Genomic DNA, 17,325 nt, shown 5'->3' on the forward strand with positions numbered 1-17,325 from the left:
AGCTGAGCTCAGCTCCACCGAGGGGACGAGGGGACCGAGCTCAGCTGGGCGCCGCCCACCGGGCTGCCAGAGACAGCCAATAGAAATGCAGGACGCCCAGTCAAATTTGCATGGTGGGTAAACAATGAATAATGGTTTTTATGAGCGTGTCCCTGTTATCAATTCAAATTTAACTGGGCGTCCTGTATTTTATCTGGCAACCCTATTCCCAAAACTAAAAAAAAAAAAAAAGTTACATAGTTTTGTTCCCTTAGATGCCTTAGCCTTCCTGCCTCATGATACCAAAGAGCTGAACTTTTCTCTTAAAGAAAAAAATTGCATGTGAAACGATGTAAGGAATTTAACATGTCTGATATAAATCAAATCAGGGTACCAGGGTGTAAAGTGGGTTTTATTATTGTTCTTGCCTAGAGAAAGCAACAGTTAAAAGTTGTGCAAACTACGGGGCTGAGAATTTGGAGAAACGGTTTCCAGCTTCGTGCCTGATCCAAGCTCCCAGTTATGTCCTCCCTCCCTCCAGCCCCTTTCCTCCCCTTCGAGGCTCAGACCCCGCCGGGAAGCCCTGAGTTTCTTTCCCTTGGTAGCAGGTGCTCACTCAGTGGTAGAGGCTGGAGGAAGACGGGCGGGGAGATGAGGACTTGTGTATGTTTATGTCACGTCAGCTTGGGAACAAACTGTAACTTCGTATTTAAAAGCACACATTTGTTTCACCAACGAGATATTGTAGCTATTATACCCATAGTACGCCTGCCTGTTGTTTTCGTTAGAAGTAAAAATGATACACATCTGTCCTTCAGGAGAGAGCTAGACTGAAATGGGTGTCAGTCCAGCTCTGCCACAGTTCCCAGCGCAGGACTGTTTTCTGAGGGGCACATTCTTCACGTGTCTCTTCCTGTTCTAGAACTCTCTGACGTGACAATTCCTCAATGGGCTTTTGTAGGCTGCAGAAATTTCATACCTTAGAAAAGGGAATTCATACCACTACTTAGCTGGTGTCAGCTGAGGGACAAAATAGCTCCAGCTTTACTACTGAATACCATCATAAAATGAAAAAGGCTGAACTTTAGGGGGGAAAAATCCATATTAAAGAACAGTGACATTCATTCTCCTGCACTAGCAAAACTTGCCAAAGGAACAGTTGTTCAAAGGCAGTTGCCTCCAGGCCCTAGCTCGCTGCCCTCCTTCTAAAAGAAAATTAACCCCTTTGAGTCATGACACAAGCATATTCACACTCCAAGTGGGAAAGGAGTAAGAAACTATAATCATAAAATTTCCACCCCTACCTGTCTAAGCAGGTTCAGATCAGAGTGTTACGATATTACTTCTTTTTTGGGCCACTTCCCACGTGCAAAAAGACTTCCACAGTCATTGTGCTTACTTGCTTACTATTACTAGTAATGACAGTGTTCCCCAGGCTTCCATCAAAAAAGGTACTTACATCTTCAACCCATGACTGTCCGTTGGGCAAGTAGTAATTCTTTCCTTACCCACATTTATGTTTGGTACCTTGATTATTTAACTCTAAATGTTAACAAGATCTATTAGTAGATGGCTGAAATTTGTAGAAATCCTACAATTCCTGTTGATTTTTTACTATGTGTAAAATAAAACATAACGGCTCTTTAAGTATGGCCAGGCATAGCCAAATACAGTTGAACTGTATATACAAAATTTTAGAGAATCTAAACTTAAAACTTTTTTTTTAAGATTTTATTTTTTAAATAATCTCTACACCCAGGATAGGGCTGGAACTCACAGCCCCAAGATCAAGAGTCACACGCTTTACCGACTGAGCCAACCAGGAGCGCCTAAACTTAAAACTTTTGTCTCAAAATTCCAAATCTTAGAAAAGTGTATTTTAATAGCATTTTTAAGAAGTTATTGAATTGTAAATGAAAGACTTCAAGTTGGAAAAACTGGATTGCCTTTGAAATTACATTAATAATAATAATAATTACTATTATTATTATTATTATTATTAAATCATTTGGCCTTAAATCATTGTCTGTAATAACTTGTCTGTAGTAACTTGAAGTACTTAATACAATGCTGTACTCCACTCATCCTTGTGACAATAGAATTGCGGATGGTAAAAATTATACAGCAACACAGAGATTTGGGGGCTCTCTAGCTCTAGATTGGTGTTCAAAACGAAGGGGAAAAAACGTCTTCCTCTATTTTCCTTCTGAATCGATATGGATAAGTAACCAAGATAAATTAGTTACTAAAGCAGATCTAGGGTATCTGTCTATCCAGCTTATCTTCACCAGATAATTACCAGTTCTTGCACATTCTTTTTCAACTCTACCTGTGCCTAACATATGGCTTGGGATAAAAATATTATCAAAAAAAAGAATAAGCTCAGTTTTCTCCTCTGGATCTCTAGGAGAGAGAAGAGGATTGTGTGCCTTTTTTCAGCTGTTGCCAGATTTTTCCCACAGGGCCAGACTTAATGTGTGACCGTCCCCAGGGGTGCTGTGACGACTGCAGTAGTCCTAACCTACCAGTGTGCTGACCAGCACCTTGCAGCAGAGATGCATGAGGGGTCTGTGGCAAGGCGCCAAACTACTGCAGAGAGCTCCCAGCTATGCCTCCTGCCAGGTTTCCATGACCACTGCCTACGGTTAAGAAAGGGAGGAGGAGTAGACGAATTACATACAGGCTCACAGGAATCACCAAGATCACTCCGAAAGGTTCTGGAACGCCAGTGCTTTAGTCTTGGATTTTCACTGTGCTGCCCAGAGATCAGCATTTTGCATCCCAGGCCAGAAAAAAAATCAGAAAAATAGTTTTTCTTTTGGTTCACTCCATGCAGCCACCTCTCAGTCCTTCTCCTGCATCCCCAGTTCTCCCCAAATTGGTCCACAGCTCACCATCAGGGAAATCAGCCTTACAAACTAGAACTCCTCCAAGACTTAATCCTTACCTTCTCTTCCCTCCCTCCCTCTCATCTTCCCTCCTACTTTCCCTCCCTGCTTTCCTTTGTGAACTTAGTGCTTTCTCTTTCTCTCTTTCTGCCCCTGCTAAACTTCCTGTTAGTCCCATTTCCCAAGCCTAGAGCCTTCAGCAGACCCTTCACTGGTTTTTCTAGAGTGGCACTGTTTAATAAAAATATAATGTGAGGAAAAAAAAAAAGAAGAAATATATTGTGAGGTATATGTATCATTTTAAATTTTCTAGTAGCCACATTAAAAAAAAAAGTAAAAACAAACACGTGAAATAATTTTAATAACATTTTATTTAACTCAACATATCCAAAATAGTATCATTTTAATATGGAATTAATAAAAAATAGATAGCTTACATTCTTTTTTTCACACTAGGTTTTTGAAATCCTGTGTATATTTTCTAATTACAGCACATCCCAATTTGGAGCTGCCATATTTCAGTTGCTCAACAGCCATATTTGGTGGGCGGCTACCATATAGAATAGAGCAGACGCGGAGACTGATTTATTTATCCGCCCCAGTGCTGCGATCGCAGAGCTGGATAATTACCTCCCAACATTCATCTTCCCCTTTTAGTTTAATATCAGCACCCCAATGTTCAGGTTTTATATCAGGCTCCTCTGCTGTTCAGTGTGGCCATGCAACCAAGAGTTCAGGCCAACAGAGGTCAGCGACAGTAGCTGGTACCGCCAAGATGTCTCCTTACGGGGAAAAGGCACACACATGTTCTTGGTTAACACAACCTGTGCTTAACATCTGGCTTGGGAGAAACAATTTTTTTTTTTTTAAGCAAGAGTAAATAACGTATGGGCTCATCACATCACTAATGTTAGACTTGTGAAACTAATGTAACATTGTGTATCATCTACACTTGAATTTTTAAAAATTGAGAGCACGCTCAGTTCTCTCATCTGGAGCTCTGGAAGGAAGAGTTCTCAGCCTTCTTATGTGTACTGGAATGAGCCGTGGTGTGCCATCGTGGAGCTGGCATGGTCCTGGGCTGCTGCTGGCTTCTGGACTCCCAGGTGAGAGAGAAACGGACTTCTGCCTTGTTTACATGAGTGATATAGTGAGCTTTTCCTGAGCCTAATCTTAACCAATGTACTTCCGTAACATGGTTTTTGCCTACAACAAAATTAGTCACAGTCCGTAGCAGGAAGCCTTGGAAAATAGTTGGTGACAATGTCCTCTCCAGTGTCTTGTCTTACTGTGGTCTGTCCTCTAGAAATGTTCTAAGTTCTGCATGCACAAAGACTCTTTTGACTCCCTGAATAACCCTGAGAAGGGAGCTCTCTCACAGCTGCTTAACAGCCCCATTGAGAGAGAAACAATCTCACTGTATCTCAATTGCCCCGAACTACCCACTGCCTTGTGCTCCAGTGGGTGGGAAAATGTCACTTACACAGACTAGAGCTTCTGACTGTATTTCGCTCTAAGATTTAAAGCTGAAACATAAAAATATTCTTTTCCTGGCTCGCAAGGGTCAAGCAGAACGTCACGATGCACAAGGCTCCACCCGCTATCACATTCGTAATGACAAGGTTTCACTGCTTCAGAACACGCGTGTTTGACCAGGAGAGTGCTTTAAAGGCAATTCAGACCAAATAAGAAGGAAGATGGAGTGCAGTGAGCAGAGCTGTGTGAATGAGCCTGGAAGAACCCCTGGGATCGCCTGAGCAATTAACTTTTGTGACCAGAAACCCTCCTTTTGTGAGAGGTGCTGCACCCGAACTTCCTTGCCCAGAGGCCAGTGGCTTCTTTCCCTGGCAAGGGGGCTAACACTTACAGCATGTAGCAGGCACTGGCTGGCAGGTGGTGACCATTAAGAGACCACCTTACAAAACTGAAGAAAAATATTACTAAAATTTAAAAAATACATTGACCTCCACCACTTTGGGAAAAGGTCTGACTGTGTCTTTATAGACTAAGCATAGCCCTACCCTAGGACCCAGCAATTCCGCTCCCAGGTCCTTGCCCAAGAGAACTGAAAATATCCGTCTGCACAAAGCCTTGAACAAGAATGTGTATAGAAGCTTTATTCATACCAACCCCAAACTGAAAATAGCCACACGTCCGTCAACATGGGGCTGGCTAAACAAGCTGTGGGATAGTCATTCAATGCAACACCACTAAGCAATAAAAAGCAATGACTTACTGATATACTCAACAGTATGGACGAAACTTAAAACAATTATGCAGATTGAAAGAAGACTTGCAAAGGAGTTCATGCTGTATGGGGCACCTGGGTGGTTCAGTTGGTTAAGCGTCTGCCTTCGGCTCAGGTCATGATCCCAGGGTCCTGGGATCAAATTCTGCACTAGGCTCCCTGCTCAGCGGGGAGTCTGTTTCTCCTTCTCTCTCTGCTGCTCCCCCTGCTCGTGCTCTCTCTCTCTCACTGACAAATAAATAGATAAAATACTTTTTGAAAAAGAGTTCATGCTGTATAACTGCATTTACATGAAATTCTAGAACAGGCAAAGTTAGTCTCTCGTGGAGAAAAATAGACAACCCAAAAAAGAAATCAAGGAAACAACTCCATTGACCATAGCATCAAAAAGAATAAGATACTTTTGAATCAACTCAACCACGGAGGCAAAAGACACTGAAAACCACAAAACATGGCTGAAGGAGATCGAGGGACAGGAAGGTTTCCTGCCCATTTCCAGACCTCCTTTAAGCGTTACAGGCTCTTCTAATATGTTAAACCCAAATATCCCTCTTGACTATTTCCCACAGGGTTCCCTGGAGCAACCCACAAGCTACTCTCTTCCCCACATTCCAAATACCTGAGAGTAGCTGACAAACATGTGAAAATGGCTTCTATGTATTTCTTTGTATCATTTCCTAAGGACTTGATATTTTCTTCAACTGTTTTCTATAGGATATGGTTTTACGGTATCTTGATATCCTGGTCACACAGTTTACAACAGTTTTGTTGTTTTTAATGATACCTAGGGAGGATGGCAAGACCCTAGATAATAGCTAGGACACGGTAAACTAGGATTATTTAGCTTAATCTAGGAATGTCATCAAACATCTAAATCATGCTTTTGAGCCTGTAATCTGGCCAGTTCTTTCCTCTTTTGTATTTATGAAATAGATACTGTTTAACCTAAATGCATTTTTTTCTTGTTAAAATTCTCCTTATAGTTTTAATTCATGTTCCCGCCCTGAAATCCTTGTGGACCTTGCTATTATCTGTCATATAAGCTATCCCTCCCAAGTTTTTTCTTTTTCTTCCTTTCTTCCTTCCTTTTCTCTTTCTTTCTTTCTTTCTCTCTTTCTCTCTTTCTCTCTTTCTCTTTTCCTCTTCTTCTTCTTTCTTTTTCTTTTAAGGATTTAGGGACACCTGGTGGCTCAGTAGGTTAAGCATCTGCCTTCGGATCAGGTCATGATCTCAGGGTCCTGGGATCAAGCCCTCAGTCAGGCTCCCTGCTCAGTGGGGAGCCTGCTTCTCGCTCTCCTCCCTGTTTGTGCTCTCTCTTGCTATCTCTGTCACTATTTCTCTTTCTCTGAAATAAATAAATAAATAAATTCTTTTTTAAAAAATAAATAAAGATTTATTTATCTATTTCAGAGAAAGAGAGACCACGAACAGGAGGGGCAGAGGGAGAGGGAGAGAGAATCCCGAGCAGACTCTGTGCTGAGTCCGAGTCAGGGCTCAATCCCAGGACCCTGAGATCATGACCCAAGCAGAAACCAAGAGGACTCTTAACTGACTGAGCCCCCCAGGTGCCCCCCCTCCCAGGTTTTCAACACCAATTTATTAAATAAGCATGTCTGATTGCTCTTCACCAAATTAAACATTAAAATATAAAACAAGAATCCCCGAGGTATGTCATCGGAAACATATATCTATAGTTTGACACTAATCACTTAATACTTTCTGGGTGCAATTGTTTAATCAGCTGAAATAATACAGAAGGTCATTAGCAGAGCATAACTGACCCTGAAAAAAAACCCACTTAAAACTGTTTAAAACAGAAAAAAATCCATTAAATATTGAAAATAATGTTTTATTAGAATGAATCTTAAAAAATAAAACCAAACATCTGGCAAATTAATTCATTTTACCTTCAAGTTAACAAGATTTCAGCTATGATGGCAACAGTGCATCAGTTCTGAAAACAAGAAAAAGAATGGCTCAAGGCCTGTTATTTTATGGGAGGAGGGAGATTTTCTGAGAAAACTATGATAGCAAGGTGCGATCATCTTCATTTTATTTTTGACATTCAGATTATAATCGTAAAGATTGCATTTCTGCAAAAATATTAGAAGGCTTGATTCATTGTCCCAAGGTCCTTACTTTTCCTTTTATATTCAAATAATTCACTTCTGTGGGCCTTTAAAGTCTTCATGATTTTTTTCCTCTTCAATTAACAGTCTGACTCTTGGAGATCCTTTTTTGTTTTCTATTTTGGATTTCATTCAAACAGTTCCCTGAAAGACTTCTTGAAATCCAATATCTTTTGCAAGATTTATAATTTCACTTTGCAAATGATTTGAATTCCTTCAAAGAAGATAGCTATTTACATGGATTCTGGATCCAGCTCATGCAGGTTGAAATCCTACTTGACCAAGAGCCTCAATTCTCTAAAATGAATGAATAAGAATAATAATTTACCTTATGGGGTTTTAAGGAGTATTAAGTGAGTACATATGGGTAAGCAGGTAAAACAGTGCTTGGCACATAGTAAGCATTTAATATTATAGTGCCGATTTTTATTATTGTATTATACGAGAAAATCAGCAAGCTAACAACAAAGCGTTGGTGATTTGGGCTGGCACAGATGCTGGTATAAAGTGATAATATGAGCTGAACTGTGTCCCCTAGAATTCCCATGTTGAATCCTAACCCCTAGCACCTCCGATGGTAAGTGTGTTCAGAGATAGTGTCTTGAACAGGTAATTAGGGTGTCCTTACAAGAAGAGGAGATTAGGAGGTGCCTGGGTGGCTCAGTCGGTTAAGTGTCTGCTTTCAGCTCGGGTCCTGATCTCAGGGTCCTGAGATTGAGCCCCAGGAGCGGGTCTCTGCTCAGTGGGGAGTCTGCTGTGTGCTGCTTAGTGGGGAGACACACACACACACACACACACACACACACACACACACAGGAAAGACCACGTGAAGACGCAAGGAGAAGATGGCCATCTATAGGCCAAGGAAAAGGGTCTGAGGAGAAACCAACCCTGCTGACCCCTTGATCTTGGACTTCCAGCCTCCAGAACTGTGAGAAAATAGATTTCTGTTGTTTACGCCATTCCAGTCTGCGGTATTTTGTTGCTGCAGTCCTAGCAACTAACACAAGTGAGGAAAGATCGTTGAGTGTGACTATCTTTCTTCAAAGTCATTAGTTTTAAAAGAGGTTGTTTATAAGTATTTCCGTTATGATCGTTTTATTTCCTTGCACCCCTGTGATTGAGGTCGCATGTGGTGAATTCTGGAATACAGAGGACCCTGGAATCAGCAGTCCACATTTCTCTGTGCACAAGGATGTCATGCGAGACTCCTGGCAAATGTCTTGCTAACATAAGTCATTCCTGACTATAATATTTTCCTGTTCCTGCAGTCAACTGCTACAAAATGGAAACAAGGGTGGTTGGCCTGAGCTCAGATTTCAGGGAACTCAAGAGAGTGCCCGCAGTCACCACTTTCTTTAATAAATACACACAAAGCCCCTTTAATCATTCATTCTGGAGTTTTGCTGAAGCTCAGCATTAAACTTAGCCAGTGCACAGATCCGTAAGTCACTTTTCCCGTTGTGCTGGAAAACCTGGAACTCATTTGTCCATCTCCGGTGTTTTGCTGTCTCTCTGTTCCCCGAGCCCTGCCGGTCGGATTGCCCTGTGATCACATCTGCAACTTCTTTCAGGACTCTGGGGCGTCATTTATCTAAGCCAACAGCCTTGCTCTCATTTTAAGCAGCTAGATGCTCTTTTTGCATCTGTCTTGGATTGAAGATCATTCTGCTTGGGCCAGAAGACAAAAGCTTTATCATTTGTGCGGTTTCATCAGATACCTTGCACTCTTTTCGTTTACATTGATCATCTTTCCTTTCTGTCTTTCCTGGTCTTATCAGTGCAAAATTTTATTCGCTGTCACGAATATCCTTTATGCTGCAAAACCTCATTAAGCAGGTATCAGTTGAAGGCAAGATATACCATCCAGTGATCCCCCCGTGGACTACAGATCCATTGATAGGTGATCATAATTTGTGTTATTATAAATATACTCAGGAATTTCAAATACAGTTCCATTTTTTTCCCTACTCCCTTGAGTCTTGAACTAATCTGGAGTCTTTGGCATATATTACAAACAAGGTTTTTAAAAGTATAAGTATCAAAAGTAACAAATGTCATGCACTAAATTATACCATGCTGTTCTCCATTAAATAGTGCCACTTAGGAAAGCATATACTCTTTCCCTCCGTGATTATACTGGTATTCTCTAGACCCCATTCAGTGGCTCATGTATCACATCCCCTAGGTACCAGAGAAGCCTTGCAAAACCATCCATATTGGCCCCTTCCAGGACCAAGCCAACTGAAAACCTGTACTGACCACCTGAGCCCCCGTTCCTCGGGGGACTGAGTCCTGCCACCTGGTACTGATGCTGTGGGCTCCTGCAAGTAAGGCCTTCGCTACCTCCAAAGCTGGTCAACACTTAAGCTAACGTTTCTACTGACAGACATGGCGGTACCTTTCTACAGGGCCTGCAGAAATAACCCAAGAAACCTATCTCCCCCTAAATGGGAGAAGTTACGCATGCCCGTCAGGAAATTTTCACTTTTGGTGGTGGTGCCTCCAGCCATTACAGGAAAGGGGCAGTGGGAAAGAAGGCTCGTGGGAGAGAGGCCCCCTCTCCCTGCTTCAACCTGAATGGATTCATTGCTCTTTTACATGTATTTGGCTTCCTTATAAGATTTTGTTGCAAGAAAGCCTCAAGGTGGTTTGTGTATCTCTGGAGGCTACTCACATCCACTCCTTACTTCAGGTTGCTAGGTTTAGTAAATAAAAATACATGATACCCAATTAAATTTGAATTTCAGATAAACAACAAAATAATTTTTGTATAAGTATGTCCCACATGTTGCATAGGACATACTCATACTTAAGAATGATCAGAGACACCTGAGTGGCTCAGTCAGTTAAGCGTCTGCCTTCAGCTCAGGTGATGATCCCAGGGTCCTGGGATCGAGTCCTGTGTTGGGTTCCTTGATCAGCAGGGAGCCTGCTTCTCCCTCTGCCTGCCCCTCCCTCTGCTTGTGCTCTCTCTCTCACACACACACAAATTAAAGAAATAGAATCTTAAAAACAAACATCAGTTGCTTATCTTAAATTCAAATTTAACTCCGTGCCCTGTATCTTAACTGCCAGTCCTGTCCTACTCCTAATTAACCAACAGCCCTTTCTCCCACTCCAGAGCCTGACAAAAAGGCACCTCAAAGATTGCCTTATCTAACGGATGCCTTTTGGTGACTGCCCCTTAGGCCTTTAGTGGCAACCCTTTCCCATTCAGATCTCAGTCTGTTGACCCCCCGTCCCTCAGGCCCAGCCTTTGTCATATCCGCTCACGAGGATAGCCTGGCTCCAGGCCCCACTGACCCAGCTCACTTTGACACTGCTAATCAGAATGAATGACTCCCTTTTAGGCTTACTCGTCAGGACGTACTTTCACCTGTGTTGATGACTGGAAACGTCTATATATCAACACTTTCAGTTCTCAGTTTCCACCATAAAGAGTCTTGACGGAGATTGGTTATCTACAACTGGTTGGTGTTAGGGTTGGTGGGAGCTAGGGGCTGGCAAAATGCTATGTGAGTTGCCTCTGGTTGAGGTTACAGGAAGAAGAGAATGTGTTCTGCCATAGCTGTGAAATGAATGGAAGGATCTAGAATGTGGCGTGAAGAATGTTGTCTCAAATACCAAAGACCTTTGACAGGGTGCTTCTAATAGTTCTCATCTTTTCTCAGCATAGAGTGACAGAAGAGCAAGGAGAATCAGAGTCAAAAATTTAATAGTTACTTCAGGATCTGCCTAATGAAACTCTGAAGCAGGTATGTAACCTCCCTGAACTTTCTCTCCCATGTAACAGGATGCTTGTGCCCATCTGGCTGGGTTTTGTGGGAATTAAATAAATACCACTTAAAGTCATGTTTCCTTCCATTTCCTTCTCCTCTTGCCTAAATTAAACTATCTTCTCTGCTCTAAACAAAACAAATCAAACAAAACAAATAAAATGATTATGGTTTTGAGAGTATAAAGTGAGGAGGTAAAAAAAAAGAAACATCTAGAAATATTAACATTAAAGAAAATTACATAACTTATTTTGAAAATATTCCAATGAGGCAAGAGAATATGGAGAGATTCAGTTTAAAGACAGAACACACACATTTAATGCTTCTCCTTCTGGAAATTCAACTGAAATTATGGCAAAGGGACAAACAAAACCCATAAACCTGCAGAAGATGGTAAGAGAAAAGAAAATAGCCACAAAATTTTGGAAGGTAGAAAGCAGAAGAAAGAGTGAACTGACTTAGCCCTCCATAAAAGGAAGCTTGGTTTTCCATGAATAGCACCAGAGTGGGGAAATGGCTGTCCCAGTCCAAGAAAACAGGAGATAATGAAGACAGGAGGGTCACATCCTAAGCCCCTTCCCCCAAACCTTCAGCTGGATGAATAGTCTCTCCCACCTTGTCAGAGGACCACAGTTGTTTCCTGGATGCTGACTGTCAGGCAAAAACCTCCCAGGCAGGAAACAACTCAAGAGAAAATACCTAAAAAATTCTGAAGCAATGAATGGTCCTCACTGAAGAAAAGCTCCTCAGCCTTCAGGGAAGCCCAGGACTTACTCTAGTCTACAGAGAGTTCAAATAGCTTGTTAGTACCAAATTTTTGTTACCAGACATCTGAGGGGGAATTACTTATATGAAAAATGAGTGCTAAATAAACAAGAGTGGGAGGAAAAAGCAATTTAGAAGAAACCCAGACTACACATAAATGAAAACTTAAAAAAACAGTCATTATTGTCCTCACAGGGATGATCAAATATTTATCCATGAAACAAGAACAGGATATCACCAAAAAAATTCTCAGAAAAAAACCTAACTCTTAGAAATAAAAAATACCCACTCTCTTAAGATGGCATCAACCATAAGATACATCATTATTTTTTGTACTATTTTTTTAAATGCACCATTTTTATCTTTACCTACTGAAGAACTTTTAATATGGCTTAGAGACAGATGCATTCTACTTATCACCATCGTGTGCATGTGTGAAAATACAAGAAAAATGTATTACTTCCTAAACATCTTCACATTCAGAGTCTGAATCTTCTGAAACCACTTCCCAATTCAGAATCACTGGTATCTTTTTTCCTTCATTGAATTTCTTCATGCCATTAGTGTACAAATTATGCATCATTTCTTTTTTTTTTTTTTTTAGATTTATTTATTTATTTATTGAGGGGAAGGGCAGAGAGAAACTCTAAGCAGACTCTGCGCTGAGTGCAGAGCCTGATGTGGGGCTGGACAGGGGTCTCGATCTTATGACCCTGAGATCATGACCTGAGCTGAAACCAGGCCAGATTTCAGCTGACTGTGCCTCCTAGGCACCCCAGATTATGCATCATTTCTTGGCTAATTGCTCCAGTAGAATTTTAGGGATTTTTTTTTTTCTAAGCGACTGGGATCCATTTTTCAAAATTTAAATCTAGCACTATTTTATTTGACTTATATTGTAGTTTCATCTTTTCCCAGTTGAGTTGTACATCGCTGGATGTCATGCACTTCTCTTCAAAGTCAGCAGAAAATTCTGACCAATTGAGGTTTGACGCTTCAACGATAATCTTGCACAAGGTACAAGTTGGTCACGCCAGCTCCATGTTGCTTTGAAAGTTCTTTCATTAATTCCAAGGAATTTGGCATTTTTCCTGCCTTCAACTACATTTCTTAACATGTGTGGTATCAACAATGCTTATAACTCATGTGAGATGACAAGTTTGTAAAGGCACAGGCAGGAACAATGATGCTATGACTACAGCCTGGACCACAGTCATTGTAACAGGCCATTATTTATGAATTATATCCTGATTTTAGAGGCTTTAAAATGTGAAAAAAATGTGCATCTTGGAATCAATGAAGAACATTTAAAAAAAAATAACACTCACTGGAGGAGATGGAGGATTTAAGAAATCTCTCAGAAAGAGGGGGGGAAAGACATAGAGAAAGAAAATAAAAGAGAGAAGATAAGAATATTGGAGACTGAATACAGAAAGTCCACAAATGAATGTAAGAAATTTGAGAAAGAAGAGAGAACGACCAAATGGAGGGAGAAAATAAAGAAATAATTGAAGAACATTTCCTAGAACCAACATACAAAAGTTTTCAGATGGAAAGAGCTCACCAAGGCACGTCACTGTGAAATGAGGGGGAAAGGATAACCTTAAAAATTTCCAAAAGGAAAAAACAGATTGCTTATAAAGAAGCAGGTATTAAGGGGCGCCTGGGTGGCTCAGTTGTTAAGTGTCTGCCTTTGGCTCAGGGCGTGATCCCAGGATCCTGGGATCGAGCCCTGCATCGGGCCCCCTGCTCCACTGGGAGCCTGCTTTTTCCTCTCCCACTCCCCCTGCCTGTGTTCCCTCTCTCGCTGGCTGTCTCTCTCTGTCAAATAAATAAATAAAATCTTAAAAAAAAAAAAGCAGGTATTAAGATGACTCTAGACTTCTTAATGACTACATTGTAAGCAAAGAAAATAAAATAATGTAAAAATTCTCAGGGAAATGAGATTTAGATTTAAATTTCTGTCTCCAGACAAATTATCAATCAAATATGAGACTAGAATAAAGAAGTCTCCAGATATGCAAAGTCTCAAAAAATGTATCTCCAACTATGCTTAGAAGATATTAGAGGAAGATACCAGAAGAGGTACTCCCCCAAAATGAGTGAGTAAACCTAGAAAGACTTCAGGGAATCCAACAAAAGAGAGCCGTAAAAAGAGGTCCTAGGGAAAAGGTGAAGGGGATCCAGGGTGACAGCTTCATTTTGAGCCTAGAGAGTAACCAGCCTCTCGAGGAGCAGGTCAAAACAGTTGGGGAGAGACATTTCCAAACAGATGAAATGGATAGAAAATCAGTTTTACTGACAGGAGACTCAGGCCACAGGGAAAAATACAGAAATATATTAGATATGGTAAGTTGCTTAGAAAACTAAGCAAAGGAGGGGCGCCTGGGTGGCACAGCGGTTGGGCGACTGCCTTTGGCTCAGGGCGTGATCCCGGCGTTATGGGATCGAGCCCCACATCAGGCTCCTTCGCTATGGGCCTGCTTCTTTCTCTCCCACTCCCCCTGCTTGTGTTCCCTCTCTCGCTGGCTGTCTCTCTGTCGAATAAATAAATAAAATCTTTAAAAGAAAAAAAAAAAAAGAAAACTAAGCAAAGGAAAAAAATCTTAACAATTACTAACTCCAGGGAGAATATAAAGTTGAGGAGTAATCATAGTATATATATGACTCAGCTAGTCAGCAGTGACTAGCATTTATAGTCACAACAAAGAAATCCCCAAATACCAACATACCCCAAATTGTGATATATCTGGAGTGTGTTGGGGGGTGATCAAGTAATCTGTATGAGATGGGAGCAGTGGTAAAGTTAATGACAGAAAACAAAATCCTCACCTCCCAATGTGGGAAATCAGTAGATAATGCTTAAAAGTGAAAAATCAAGAAATAGTGGTATAGGCATGTTATTAGAGATGTGATGATAAGGACCAAAAGCTGCAGCTAAAAGTTCAAGTGGTTCCTTCTGGAGATTAATAACCAGGGCTGGGGAGCAAGGGCGGTGCTTGGGACTGTTCTTTTTTTTTTTTTTTTTACAATAAACCTTATCGAATCATTTGATACATTAAAGTGCATAGTAAAAAAGTTAAAACGACAACAAAATATTTGGAGAGTAGAAAAAATAAAAAAGACATTAGAATGAGGTGATCCCCAGAATCTGGCGTGGGTCCTAGTTTTTTAACCTCTCTGACACTCAGTTTCCTAACCTATAAAATATAAATTATAGTACGGATCCTAATGTCCTGGATGGATTGCAAGAGATTAAATACAGTAAACTATGTGTAATGGTTCTATAAATCTAAAACTCTATAGAAATGTGTATTTATTGAGTGCACAAGGCAAAATGCAGCATAAGAAAACTAGTTTAATACCAATGAACAGCTGGCTCTTTGGAACTGGTTTGCAGCCCTCAGAAAACTTGAACCAAAGACCGCTGCTGTGCAGAGATGTCATGGCTGGTCCTTACAAGAGAGAAAACATGGCTGCCTTCCACGGGGCACTTGGGGGGCTCCTGTGAATGTGCGTGGGGTCTGAAGTGAAGCTAGTGTTTCAGGTTGTGTGCTGGGTACACATCCAGGGTGTCTTGCTTCCCGAAGTGGCTCCTGAGCCATCTTGACTAGATAATCACACACCAAAAGAGGCCAAGTTTGTCGTATAATTAATAATATTGTGCGAATTTCGGTTTCCTCGTTTTGACAACAGTCAACAGTTATGTAAGATGTTATCATCGAGGGAAGCTGGATGAAGAGGATACAGGAATTCACTGTACTATTTTTGCAACTTCTTGTGAGTCTACAATTAATTCAGAACAAAAAGTTAAAAAATAAAAGTATCCAGACCCAATCGATGCCCCAATGAAAGGGAACCCAAGCTACATCTGGGAGGCACGGAGACTGCTAGCCCTGAAAGAACACAGGATTGTTCTTCCCAGGAAGTGCTGTACGGACACCCTTCTAAGCTGCCCTGTTCGTGCCAGGAAGGAATGGTCTTCACCAGATCCACTTTCCGGAGCCACTTGCTCACTACGTCTCCTCAAACCCCTATTTTGCTTCTGCCATTAAGAAAAAACATCAGGTACAGTCGCCCACCTTGAAGAAGGAAAGGGGTACAATCAATGTGCTTACTTTCCGATAACAAAGCAGGAAATCAGAAGTCCCTGATTCCCAGAAATCAAACTCCCAACTTCGTTGTATTTAAGGGCGCCAAGACTCCTTGTGCCACTGGTGCAGAGGGTGGAGGGGTTCCCTGCACGCTAAGTAAGTAATGCAAGACGCCTTCGCCCAGGGCTTCGGAAGTTCCAGATTTTTCCGCACCAAGGGGTTATGAATAATCCTCTCCACTCCGTTTGACAGTGGGAGGCCTTTCCAAATGTCTCCTAGGCCTCACCCCTCCTGCCCTTTGATCTTGCTGGGGAGAATGCAAGATAGCAAGTTGTTCATACGAGACTAGCCGCAGTGCCTTTCCAACTTTAGGGTGCATAGGAATGGCCTGGAAAAAAATACAGATTCTCAGGCCACACTCCCCGAAGCGCCAACTCTGGACTGAGGCAAGTTATCTCCAATATTGACAGTTGATAATATTGACCGTACATCACCCTGGCACTTGGCTTATAAAAGATAAAGAGAACGGCTTATTATACGCAAGGTGGAATTAAAGGACGTATAAAACTCACAGGGTTTGACATGAGCATTGAATTGTTAAGAAGTGAAAATGTGATCATCGTTTATCAGTTCACATTTTAGATTTCATATTCCCTTCAGTAATTAATCATTTAAGAATGAAAATTTAGGAGGCACTTGGGTGGCTCAGTCGGTTAAGCATCTGCCTTCAGCTCAGGTCATGATCCCAGGGGGCCCTGGGATGGAACCCCACGTCGTGCTCTCTGCTGAGCAGAGAGACTGTTTCTCCCTCGGCCTCTGCCCTTCCTCCCCAACCCCATGCTTGGATTCTCTCGCTCAAAGAAAAAAGAAATGAATGAAAATTTACACTTGTCCAGTTATGTTCACTTATGACATATGGCATCAATCTTGTTATTTCCATCAATCGAATTGGGACAAAAATGAAGCAGAATTCTTAGTGGGTTTTTCCCCAATGGTAGGACTTGCATCCCAGATACACAGGCTGTAAGCACTGAGTGCTGTACAGAATTGTTGTATCTCTGTGCTGTGCACCTGAAACTAATATAACATGGTAGGTCAACTACACTTCAATCATAAAAATCAATAATCAATAAATGAAGTGCACAGACTGACTCCTTTTTCAAGGATCAGCAAGCAGAGGAGCATAAGAAATGGGACAACCAGCCTTGCTTAGTGTCCCTGGGTTGTGGTATTTAGGGAAGTTCACGGGGCAAATTGGCTTTAACAAGCTGAGCAGGATGGTCTTTAAACAGAGCTTTCTTTTTTTGTACATTTTTTTTATTACTCCAACCCAGTTCATATTTCCCTTCCTGAACAGCACTCCTATTTTAGCATCTCATTTACCTTCCAACTTGGCCATTTATCAGTTTTCCAAGCATAGGACTTCCATCCTCAGCAGGACGG

The sequence above is a fragment of the Ursus arctos genome, unplaced genomic scaffold, assembly GCF_023065955.2.
Source record: "Ursus arctos isolate Adak ecotype North America unplaced genomic scaffold, UrsArc2.0 scaffold_17, whole genome shotgun sequence".
NCBI lineage: Eukaryota > Metazoa > Chordata > Mammalia > Carnivora > Ursidae > Ursus > Ursus arctos.